Genomic DNA, 10,936 nt, shown 5'->3' with positions numbered 1-10,936 from the left:
GCCCAGGGGCTTCATGCCTGGTGACTTCATGCCAGGAATATTTTAGGCTTCCTTCCAAACGTTAAATTGAGCACATCCTCGGGTGTACTCTGCATAATCCGCTTCACTGGTATATTGGTATATAGTGTGTGTGTGTGTGTGTGTGCTTCACTGTGTGTGTGGTATATATGTGTGTGTGTGTGTGTGTGTGTGTGTGTGTGTGTGTGTGTGTGTGTGTGTGTGTGTGTGTGTGTGTGTGTGTGTGTGTGTGTGTGTGTGTGTGTGTGTGTGTGTGTGTGTGTGTGTGTGTGTGTGTGTGTGTGTGTGTGTGTGTGTGTGTGTGTGTGTGTGTGTGTGTGTGTGTGTGTGTGTGTGTGTGTGTGTGTGTGTGTGTGTGTGTGTGTGTGTGTGTGTGTGTGTGTGTGTGTGTGTGTGTGTGTGTGTGTGTGTGTGTGTGTGTGTGTGTGTGTGTGTGTGTGTGTGTGTGTGTGTGTGTGTGTGTGTGTGTGTGTGTGCGTGTGTGTGTGTGTGTGTGAACTTGCAAAGGTGCATTTTGTCCCTTCGTCTGTTAGTCAGCGTACAAGCAAGATTCGGTACCGCATTAATGCTTTATTTTATTATTTTCTTTTTAGTTGAAATTAAAGTCAAGGTCTATTGGTTCAATTTTGTTTTCGTAATGGCACGAAGACATATATCACAGTGATGATTGCTTACTGAGAATAACATTTTCGTATAAATAATGAAAATACCGCGTGATCCAGTGTAAATACTATTTTGTAATTTTTTTTAAATATCCATGTGTGTGTATATGATTATGATTGACATGCCCGAGACTGCTGGGGGATTAACACAGCTCAGTCTTCACAAGTACATACGTGTCTTAAGGCAAAGACCTCTAGCAGCCTAGCTGATAACTGACCTATCCCTGCCACTCGCTCGCTGGGGGCTGGTAAAGTAACCAAGCCTTTGGTGTTAAACAACTTACACCAAGCAGCATGTGATGTCTGATGGTTGTATGTGATGTCCAATAGAAATAATTTTTTTATCATGCTTATCGACATCGTCTAGACTAACTAATTGGTAGATTAATAATGATTTATAGAGTAATGGCACACACACACACACACACACACACCCACACACCCACACACCCACACCTGCTCTGAACCTTCCTCACCATCATTACACCATACAGCACCAACTCTCTATTTATCTGATCGTTGATCTTTTTCTCAGTATTCTCTTGTCTCGGAAGCCCAATCATAGTTTACTGACGATTTCCCAGACTTTAGGAGGACCTTTTGTCACTACAGGGAGCTGGGTAGATACAGCCTCATGCCATCACCGCTCCAGCGCTCTCCAATAAATCTTTTGTAACACTCAACCACAAGATAACAGTGATTAATGGTGTGGCTTTATTGTTATTATAATATATTGGTTAATCGTGACCGTCTTGCGATACTCGAAGACAAAAAATGATGGAATTTGACAGTGAGAATATGGTAAAGTATATTATTTGTGTTGTGGGCCTGAAATCTCATAGAAATATTTCCAATTAGAGTATCGGTATCCGAGATATTTTTTTTTCTAAGTCATTTCAATCATCAGTGTACTTACCTGTCAATACGTTGCTTGTCTCTACACCAGGTGAGGTAGGAGGCAATGTTGTCACCTGCTTACCTGTGTTAATTATGGTACGTAATGAGATGATGTAACAATATAGTATTCTGAGGAAGGAGAATTTACTTTCTTGGAGATAAGCACATTATTAATGAGAAAGTTAAGTATTTGTGTGAAGTATTATGCAAATGACATTTAATTAGCTACGGGAAACTGGTTTATTTAGAGGTTTTGCATATTTTTTTAATGCTATTAGTTTGCCTATACTGCATCTATCTCCCACGTTTTATTAGTAACACAGATTTACAAATGAAACAAAGCTGTTTTTATAGGGTGTCCCAGTAAAATCTCCCTCCCTCCCTCCCTCCCTCCCTCCCTGAGACACTGTGAGTTGGAGGGAGGGAGGGAAGGACATTTTTCTTGGACACCCTATATTATATAGTATATGAACTAGCTGCGTTACCCGGTATAAGGTCCCAGAACCTACCCCCACCTTTTAGAATCTACTCCCAGACAAGTATCCAGTCCTCTCGGTAGATGGTGGGAGATCCTGCTCGCCCGGTGAAGGGACAGGTGATAGTACGATGACTTAACTCTTCAAAATCAATGACTTAACCCACTGAGTACAATGTCACCGTGATGAATGGAACAAGTCATCGTGTCGTACTCAAGGTATCAAGTAGTTGTGCTCAAGGATTTAATTCACCATATTTAAGGAGATAATTTTTCGTACTATAGGGATTAATTCTTCGTACTTAAAGAATTAAGGTAGACTATCTTTCATTTTCTCACCTAAACATAAATTCCGCTATATCTGGTAATTTGTTAATTATGATAGTTTGATTTCTTAAAAAAAATCCTTAATGTCCACATAGAATATTTAAAATTAATATTTGTGTACGGTTAAACTCCTCTCATGCTAAGTATATATTTATTTTTCGGTGATGAAAACGACACAAAGGAATATAATTTAAATTTACTTGGTCTGTAACACGTCATCTGGGTAGTACATCAAACAAAATGTGAAAAAAATGGACTCCTGAATAAACATTTTATACCAACAATTATTAATACATGAGGAAAACATACAGCAATTTTATTTCAGTTTAGAAAATGTTGATTGTTAATTGAGGTGGAATATTGTAGAACGTTTGTGTGCGTCTCGCCCACTTTACTATGAGAGGAGCATGGTAGCTGGCAGGTACACCTATATTAATATCACGTTGCCGTACATGTAAATCGTATATAATATTTTTGTGGGGGTCAGCCCGGGTCACCTCTCACGGGATCTGGTACAAAACATGGACTTACAATATTTTTCTGTTTCAGATGATAATCTAGATATACCTTGAGAATTATGTTTCAGAAAAGAAAAATTTTGTTTGTAGAGAAAAAACGATCCATGAGTCTGTACCTGATGATTCATGATGGGTGAAGCTGACACGACCTTTTGTAATGATCAAATAAAATAAACAAATCTTTGAAATATAAACGTTGATTACTCGTCCATTGCTTGTTAGACCATAATTTGTGGTAAATAACTGCGTCCATTAACTAATTTTCGAAAGTGTATCAAACTACTAAATTAGCTGCAGTATGTTGTTACTCCTGAAGAGATCAGGTTGTAAAATCATTCTTAGTTTATTCAGTAATTCTTTTTATATAATATTTTTACCTCAACTATAACTTCAAGAACTCTAACACCAATATCAACTATCATCACCATAAACTATTAGGCAGAATATAATGGTGAAGAGTGTGTAACCGAGACGAAATGGCAACCAACTCAACCAAATCATTTGTTTGTTCACCACATTGTAGGACAACTGTAGTCAATCCCCTGTACAGTAATTAACGTACGTAAATTAAACAACAAACTGGTCACAGGAATATTCGATATATCAATACAGATTTGTAAAAGAGTAAGCTGTAAAACACAACATTTATACTGTACGGTATGTGGTGAAAGAGAGCTACACTCGCTGCCGTGCAATATGTTTATAACACATTGTTCAACGATATAAAAATTTGTTAGCCAAATAAATCTGCAACATTTATTAATATGATACCTATGATCGATGCCAGTTACACTCATTGGCATACAAATAGCAATATGTTTTTCAATACATACGTGACAGCAACTCGTGGACGACACCTGGCCACAAAAAAACAAATTTTCTTATATTTATTTTCCTATGTTTGTCTTTCTATATAATTTTTAATGTTAACGTTTCCATTAAGTATTAAGAATTCAATTTCTTTAACCTGTTTTTCAATAAATTTCTCTGCTTCAACAAGTATGAACATTAAGCACGTATACGAGGTCAGTTTATACACTAAACAACATCTCTTACATACATCATTTTGTTGTCAATACATAAATTTAGCCATATTATATATTTATCATTTATGAATATTTTACAGTAAATTATATTTTTTTTTATAATATATGGATGTAGGTTATTTTTTATTACAATACGTTTTATATCACATTTATATTGTATGTTAATATTTTACATAATTTTATTTGACAATAATGAACGGAATTTGGGGATGCGGCAGCCGAGCGGATACTGCGTTCGTCTCTAATCGTTAGGGTCACTGGATAGAGCCAAATACCTCCGGCTGTGAATGGGCACCTCACTTTATAATTGGGGAGGTGAAGGTGGTTGAGTGCAGTGTCAGTTACATTGCATTAAGTGTATCAAAGGTTTACAATTCAGTGTGCTGTATCTGCGCTGACCATTGGAGGGGGGGCAATGCTTACATAATTTTTGATAACAGTTGTATGTATGTAGACTGAGCAACAAAAGTGAAAAAAAAATGATATGAAAAACCTATAAACACCACATTCAAGCTGTAGAAGACGTAGGTAACACACACACACACACACACACACACACACACACACACACACACACACACACTGTTGTTTCTGAATACATTTTATTGTCGAATCCAGGTTGAAAAAAATAATAATGTAAAATGACTCTAACGTTCACTTTCAGGTAAACAAAATAATACGAAATTCGATTCTTCAAGTTTTTAGGAGCTGAGTGAGGCGTAAGAACCAACCCCAGCACTAGACTTCGAAATCAGATCGACCAACAAGCGAGACAGACTTTAAAACAACTTTAAAACAACAGACCAACTGAACTGAAATAAAAACATTGACATTTAATCTTCGAAAACATGAATGGAATTTAAACACAACTGGAAAAAAAAAACGAGAAAAATAATTGAAAACAAAATATGAATAACTGTGGATAGCGACAACGTATTTGAAATTTGCTTTATTACAGTCGATTCGTTTATTAAGGAAGGACGCTAGGTGGTGCTCATGTTTACAGAGAGAGAGAGAGAGAGAGAGAGAGAGAGAGAGAGTCTAAAAACAGCAAGCAATCAGTTCAATCACTACAGCAATTCATACCCTGGATCTTCTTCAATTCCTGTTTACTGTTTTTTATATAAGATTTCCACAATAACTCCTTCCTTTATCGGGATTAGACCAACACTTTCTGCATCTGCTGTTCGAATTGAAGAAGATACTCAAAAAGGAAACAAACTTCTACAGAATATTTTTTTAATTGAACATTGATGGTCATTGGGCTTTAAAGTCTGTTTTCGAATTCTAGTGAGCGTTTGCTTCTTCGTCTCAGGTTCCTTTTAATAATTTAGAAACTTAGTTGTCTCATTGTTGGTCACTTATTTCAGGACGACGGCGGGTAACAGCGGTGGGAGTACAAAAGCGTGGCTGGGAACTTTTGGTTGAGAGGGAAAAGCTCAAATTTTCCAACAAATGGGAGGAACAAAGATATTATTTATCAATCATCTATTTCATTCCCTCTTGTGGACTAAGTTGGAAGAGGAGTTTATGATCAGACAGACAGACAGACAGACAGACAGACACGCTTAACCTCCGCTTGCGATAAGGTCACGTCGACCCGATAATTCTGATGCCATGGTTGATGAAGTGGACCATTACAGGTATGAGGCTTTTTTTTCACTCGCATCATTTTTTTCCGACAGAGATAAATTTTCCGACCATCCTTTCTGAGGCTCGAGGGGAAGCGTGGGGGGGGGGGCAAACTTTACCACAATCCCTCTCCTCTACGTCACTGCATGTGTTACCATAACAACACCTGCCGGATCACTGACAGGTGAAGCGGGTCCAGGCGTCACCATGCAACTCTAAATGGAAATGATTTTACGTGTCGATGGTGACGTTTATAACAATCTTCTGCCACAATACTAAATTTTGTTAATATCATTCATGTATTCATTGCCGAGCTCTGTACCCTTAATTACCTCGTGTACGTGGGTTACTTTCATAATGAGGTCAGTTCACTCCCCCCAGCTTCACTGATATTGATCCACTAATTGTTTAAAATTGCTTTCGGACATCGCTCTTCTCCGCCGCTGCCAGACTGGTGAATGCTTAATCGTCGGTGTAGCGTCCATAAATGACTCATCGTGGGGTGATGCAAAAGGCGGACGAATATTTCATCGCCTGGCGGATATTCCAGAGGCATTTGAGAAGGGATCTAGGAAAACGAAAATCAGGCGTTATTGATTGCGTATACCAGAGCTGTTGTTATGTACATCTTTGACGAGGAACATTCAGTACAATGATGAATGTGAAAAAAATATTGATTTTTGTTTCCTTGTGAGTTTTGTGTGAGTTTTTAATTTATTATTTTTTTGCTTTGTCCTGTACGGTGTTGTGTTTTTTGTCTGTTTGTGTAGTGTTGTGTTTTATTTGTTTGGATGTGTGTTGTAGTCTGTTGTGTTGTGTTTTGTTTTGTCTTGTCTAAGTATACCTTATTTACCTTATTTACCCAAATGGCCACCCACTAGAGGTGGACATGCAGAGGGGAAGGAGGTCAGTGGCCTGTGTAGGATCCATCTATTGGTGATGATAAATTTCTCAAGGGCTATTTGGAAGCCCAGTATTGTTTTTGATCCTACAGCTTGGGCTGGTGTGAAAAAAAATTATCCCTATATTCGTCTCTAAACGGGTCGACACTCCTAAAGGGACCACTCTCACCCTCACATAAAACAACATTATACGCGTACATAATTAAGACGTAGATACGACGTGATGCTGTGAGGTGTTGTGGAAGATCAGCAAGTGAGGGAATCAAGGCAGAGTCACCGTATGAAGTAAACCCGGATACTCTAGTTTATTTTCAATTGATATTTCCTAAGGTTTTATAGTGCTCACTGCTGCCGTAATTGGTTCCAGAAATTAATTCATATACAGTATATATTTCGCACATAGCGCTTTTAGAGGAAGTTTAACACAAATGACTCAGACGAACATAGTAATAACGAAGCAAATAGAAACAACCAATTTTATTTCAATGTCCATATAAAAAAAAAAATCTTCAAAAATGTCTTCTAACGCCTTACTGTTTGTGTTTTTTCACTGACGGCTATGCTTTTTCCTCTTTATTTTTCTCCTGCATTTTTCTCATTCAGTACGATGATTTAATCCCCCGAGAAACTTACATATAATCTAAAAGTACAGTTACCGAGTGTACTGTATAAAGCACTTACCTCCCGTCCCAAGGGTTACTGATTCGCGTCTAGGTCATCCCCAGTTCACCTAGTGCCGGCCACGTTGCTTCTATGCGTACCGAAGGCTGATGAACATGTACAATACTGTGCTGTAGCCTTACTAAACCCTAGGACCAACAAGGCTATAGGACTCACTTTTACTTTTAATTTCTTATTTCTCATTACTTATTTCTTATTTCTCATTACAATACTATATTATCTGAGTCAACACTTAATCCGGACTCGTAATTCATGCTGCTGATATATCTCGCGAAACATAATTAGAGGCAATGATACATTTTCATCTGCAATAATTGATGATTTAATTCTACCATAGAGTCTTACAGCGCTCAGGTGCATCGGTAATTACTTACGGTGTGGTGAGACATTTAAAGCCATTGACCCAAATATGTACAGTACAATTCGTTAAGTACTTTATCACATAAGTATAATAAACAGGGTGATATATTATTAAGAGTTCTATAATTACTACAGGTACAGGACGAGTTTAATAAATTGGTATAATTCGATGAGACATAAAGATCATTTGGGTGATTATCTACAATAACTGTACAGTGAGCAATTAAGCTACCTGAGCCATTTAGTACTCACTATCAGAACACGTTGGGATATTTAAAACACCTGGATAATTACGCATGGTGAGGCATTTACCCTGGAATAAACATGCGATCTAGATTAAACTTTTTTTTTATCTCACCACAGGAAAACTAACCAAAAGTATGTTACGCAGTATTACGCATTAATGATTGCGTAAGTGGGGAAGGGCGTTCGTCCCCCCTCGGCGTAAAATAACATCACGCTCTGTTTTTGTGAGGTCAAGGCGAGGGGATTATGGTGTAGTATGTTGACATGATCTCTCTCTCTCTCTCTTTTATTTTACGCTAGAAAATGTATCCGGCTTTTTGCACGGGTTAGGTATATGCTGTAAAACCTTAAATGTCACAGTTGGCACTCCGTAAGACGCGCGCGCACACACACACACACACACGCACGCACACGCACACACGCACGCGCACGCACACGCACGCACACACACACACACACACACACATCCTTTTATTATTATTAGATGGATTCTTCATAATTTATAAAAGGTTTTCTGTTGTTGATAACCTTAAAAACTTGAAGTATTTAACACTATGACCTATTGAACTGTTTTTAATTGCCCTAGTAGTTGAATCACTTTAAAACAACAACAACAACAAATCACATCAATAACTGTGAATTAACTTGTATCTTGTACATTACGTAAAATCACTACCGGTTGTATTTTCTTTTATTTTTCATTCCAACATTAAATCTCACAGAACCAAACTAGTTTTCTGTCAGTGCGTTGAATTGTGAATATCGAGGCAAATTGCGACCTGCACATTTTGCATATTTCATTTTTATCGTGATTTGATTTTTATTCGTGAGAGTAGACCATGTGTGTCAATAATGGATGTTAATTGATACATTATTGCGTTGCACACATTGCTTTTTCGTTGTCAGGCGTTGTTTTTAATATATTTCATAGAGTGCTTTAGCTTTTGATCCCTAGTAATCACCCATTTTGAGCGCGCGTGTGTGTGTGTGTGTGTGTGTGTGTGTGTGTGTGTGATTTCCTTTCGTCATATATATTTTAATAGAAGTCCATAGCTTTATTAATGAGAATATTAACTGTAAAAAAAAATCTATTAAAAAAAATTCGAATGTGCATAAGACAACTGTATGCACAAATGTGAATACCAGCTCTGTCTTCCTCTTACTACACAACGAGAATTAAGTTTCCCCAGACGGTGTGAATGTCACGTGGAGGCAGAATGTCTGGCGGGATGAGAAAATCATTTCCATTACCGTTGTGAAAAAATTGCCAAGCAAATCCGGAAGGAACAATACAGATAAGGGCTCCGCCAGCCACAGGGGGACTTTAACATACCTGTATATTTTCTCCTTGTTACTGTACTGTACCAAGTTGAGTGTACAGTCCTCCAGTGACGGCCATCTCTGCCAGGCCCACATTTTGTTTATTGAAAAGTTCGTATGAGTTAGTAATGAAGGCTGATGGGAGGTTATTTTTGGGGGTTGGAAGAGCTATTTCACACAAACACATACAAAATATGCTTGTCCTGGAAAGCAATATCGCATCAAAGTTTCCGTCAACATAATTAAAACTAATACAATATATCAACGAATTTCTACTAGTGTTACTTCCTCATTATATAACTTTGTTTATTAAATCTAAAATCCTTTTATTATTCGTCGTGTTCATTTTATTTTTATGACTCGTATAATGGGTTTACCCTCTAACTGGAAGTTAATTTCTTGATTACTTTACTCTCTTAGTGACCACAAGTTACATGACGTGTGTTTATGAAGCCTAGACCACACTATTTTATCCTTGTCTCTCCCTTTTTTTTATATTTACTCCTTTTCTCTCTCAAACTTCTCCCTATTTGTGTCTAATTTCTTCTTAATTTTTCGCTCGTTTCCTCTTGCCCTTTTCTCACATTTCTCTGACCCGTCTTTCTCGTTCTCTCAATCTTTCACCTCTCTCATTCAACATGTCTCTCTATATCTCTTACTTTCAGCCTGTATACTTCTCTCTCGTTCTCTATCTGTCTCTCCATTCTCCAAGGTCTCTCTCATTCACCCCTCCCCCCCTTTCAGCATGTCTCCCTCATTACCAGTCTAGCCCGGGGTTTAATACTAGTTAATTCTGATTAAGATAATTTCAGGAGGGACTTAGTGCTCAGGTAGTCATACAAGGGGACGCAATAAGGGAGTTTGATGGCTGTCTGCTCCCAGCTATTACATGGGTGCTTGGCTGGTCCGCCTCGCTCTGTCAACACCACCTCCTGCCATCTCCTCCCTTATCCCCTGCCACCACCACCACTCTTCCATCCTCCCTTACCACCCTGCCAACACCCACCCACCACCAACCTCCTCCCTCACCTCCACCCCCATGTTACAACCACCCTCCCATCCTTCTTCATCATCATGCTACAACAACCCCCTTCCACCCACTCTCCCTCACCCCCTACCACCACCTCCACCACTCTTCTACCCTCCTCTCTTCCCCCCACCCTCCTACCCTCCTCTCTACCCCCCATCTCCATCTTGTTAGCTAGCGCATGCAACACTTAATCCTTCACTCAGTGCAACCTACCCCCCGCTCCCCTTCCCTTCCTCCGTCTTTACCCTCTCCCCATTCTCTCTCCGTCTCCACCTCTCATCCTCTCCCCCTCTCCCCCTCTCCCCGTCTACTCCTCCACTCTTCCCCTCTCCCCCTCCACTCTTCCCTCACCCCAAACAAGAATATGCTTAAATTTACACAAGTGACGCACGACAGTTTTGCTTGTTGGTTTTTTTATGCTGTTGAGTAAAGGAATATGAGATTGTTTTAAAGTGTCCTAAAAATTGATTAATTGTGGCTGAGTTATCGTCAACAGTCTCTAAAAGAAAAATTAATTACTTCGTTTCCTGGAAGAACTAACGACGTTTCTTAATGTTATTTGTGAAGACATTTTTTTTAATCCCCCCGGTTATTAAAGGTTTATAAGGAAGAAATTAAAAAAAAAATGGTTTTATATATTTCCAGGTGTGTTAATGAATGGTGCCGTGTTTAAATGTTCGTGTCCTAACCTTTTGATTTTTATTTTGCGATGCACAAATTAAGTGTATACCAGGAATAGCATACTGAGTAAAGGCTTCATGTGAGATGACGTTCCTTCTAAAGTTAAGAGTTAAGATAAAATGTGCTGCGTTAGCGTGTGTG

Source organism: Homarus americanus, unplaced genomic scaffold (genome assembly GCF_018991925.1).
Source record: "Homarus americanus isolate GMGI-L3 unplaced genomic scaffold, GMGI_Hamer_2.0 scaffold58297, whole genome shotgun sequence".
Taxonomy (NCBI): domain Eukaryota; kingdom Metazoa; phylum Arthropoda; class Malacostraca; order Decapoda; family Nephropidae; genus Homarus; species Homarus americanus.
This window is presented reverse-complemented; position numbering follows the sequence as displayed.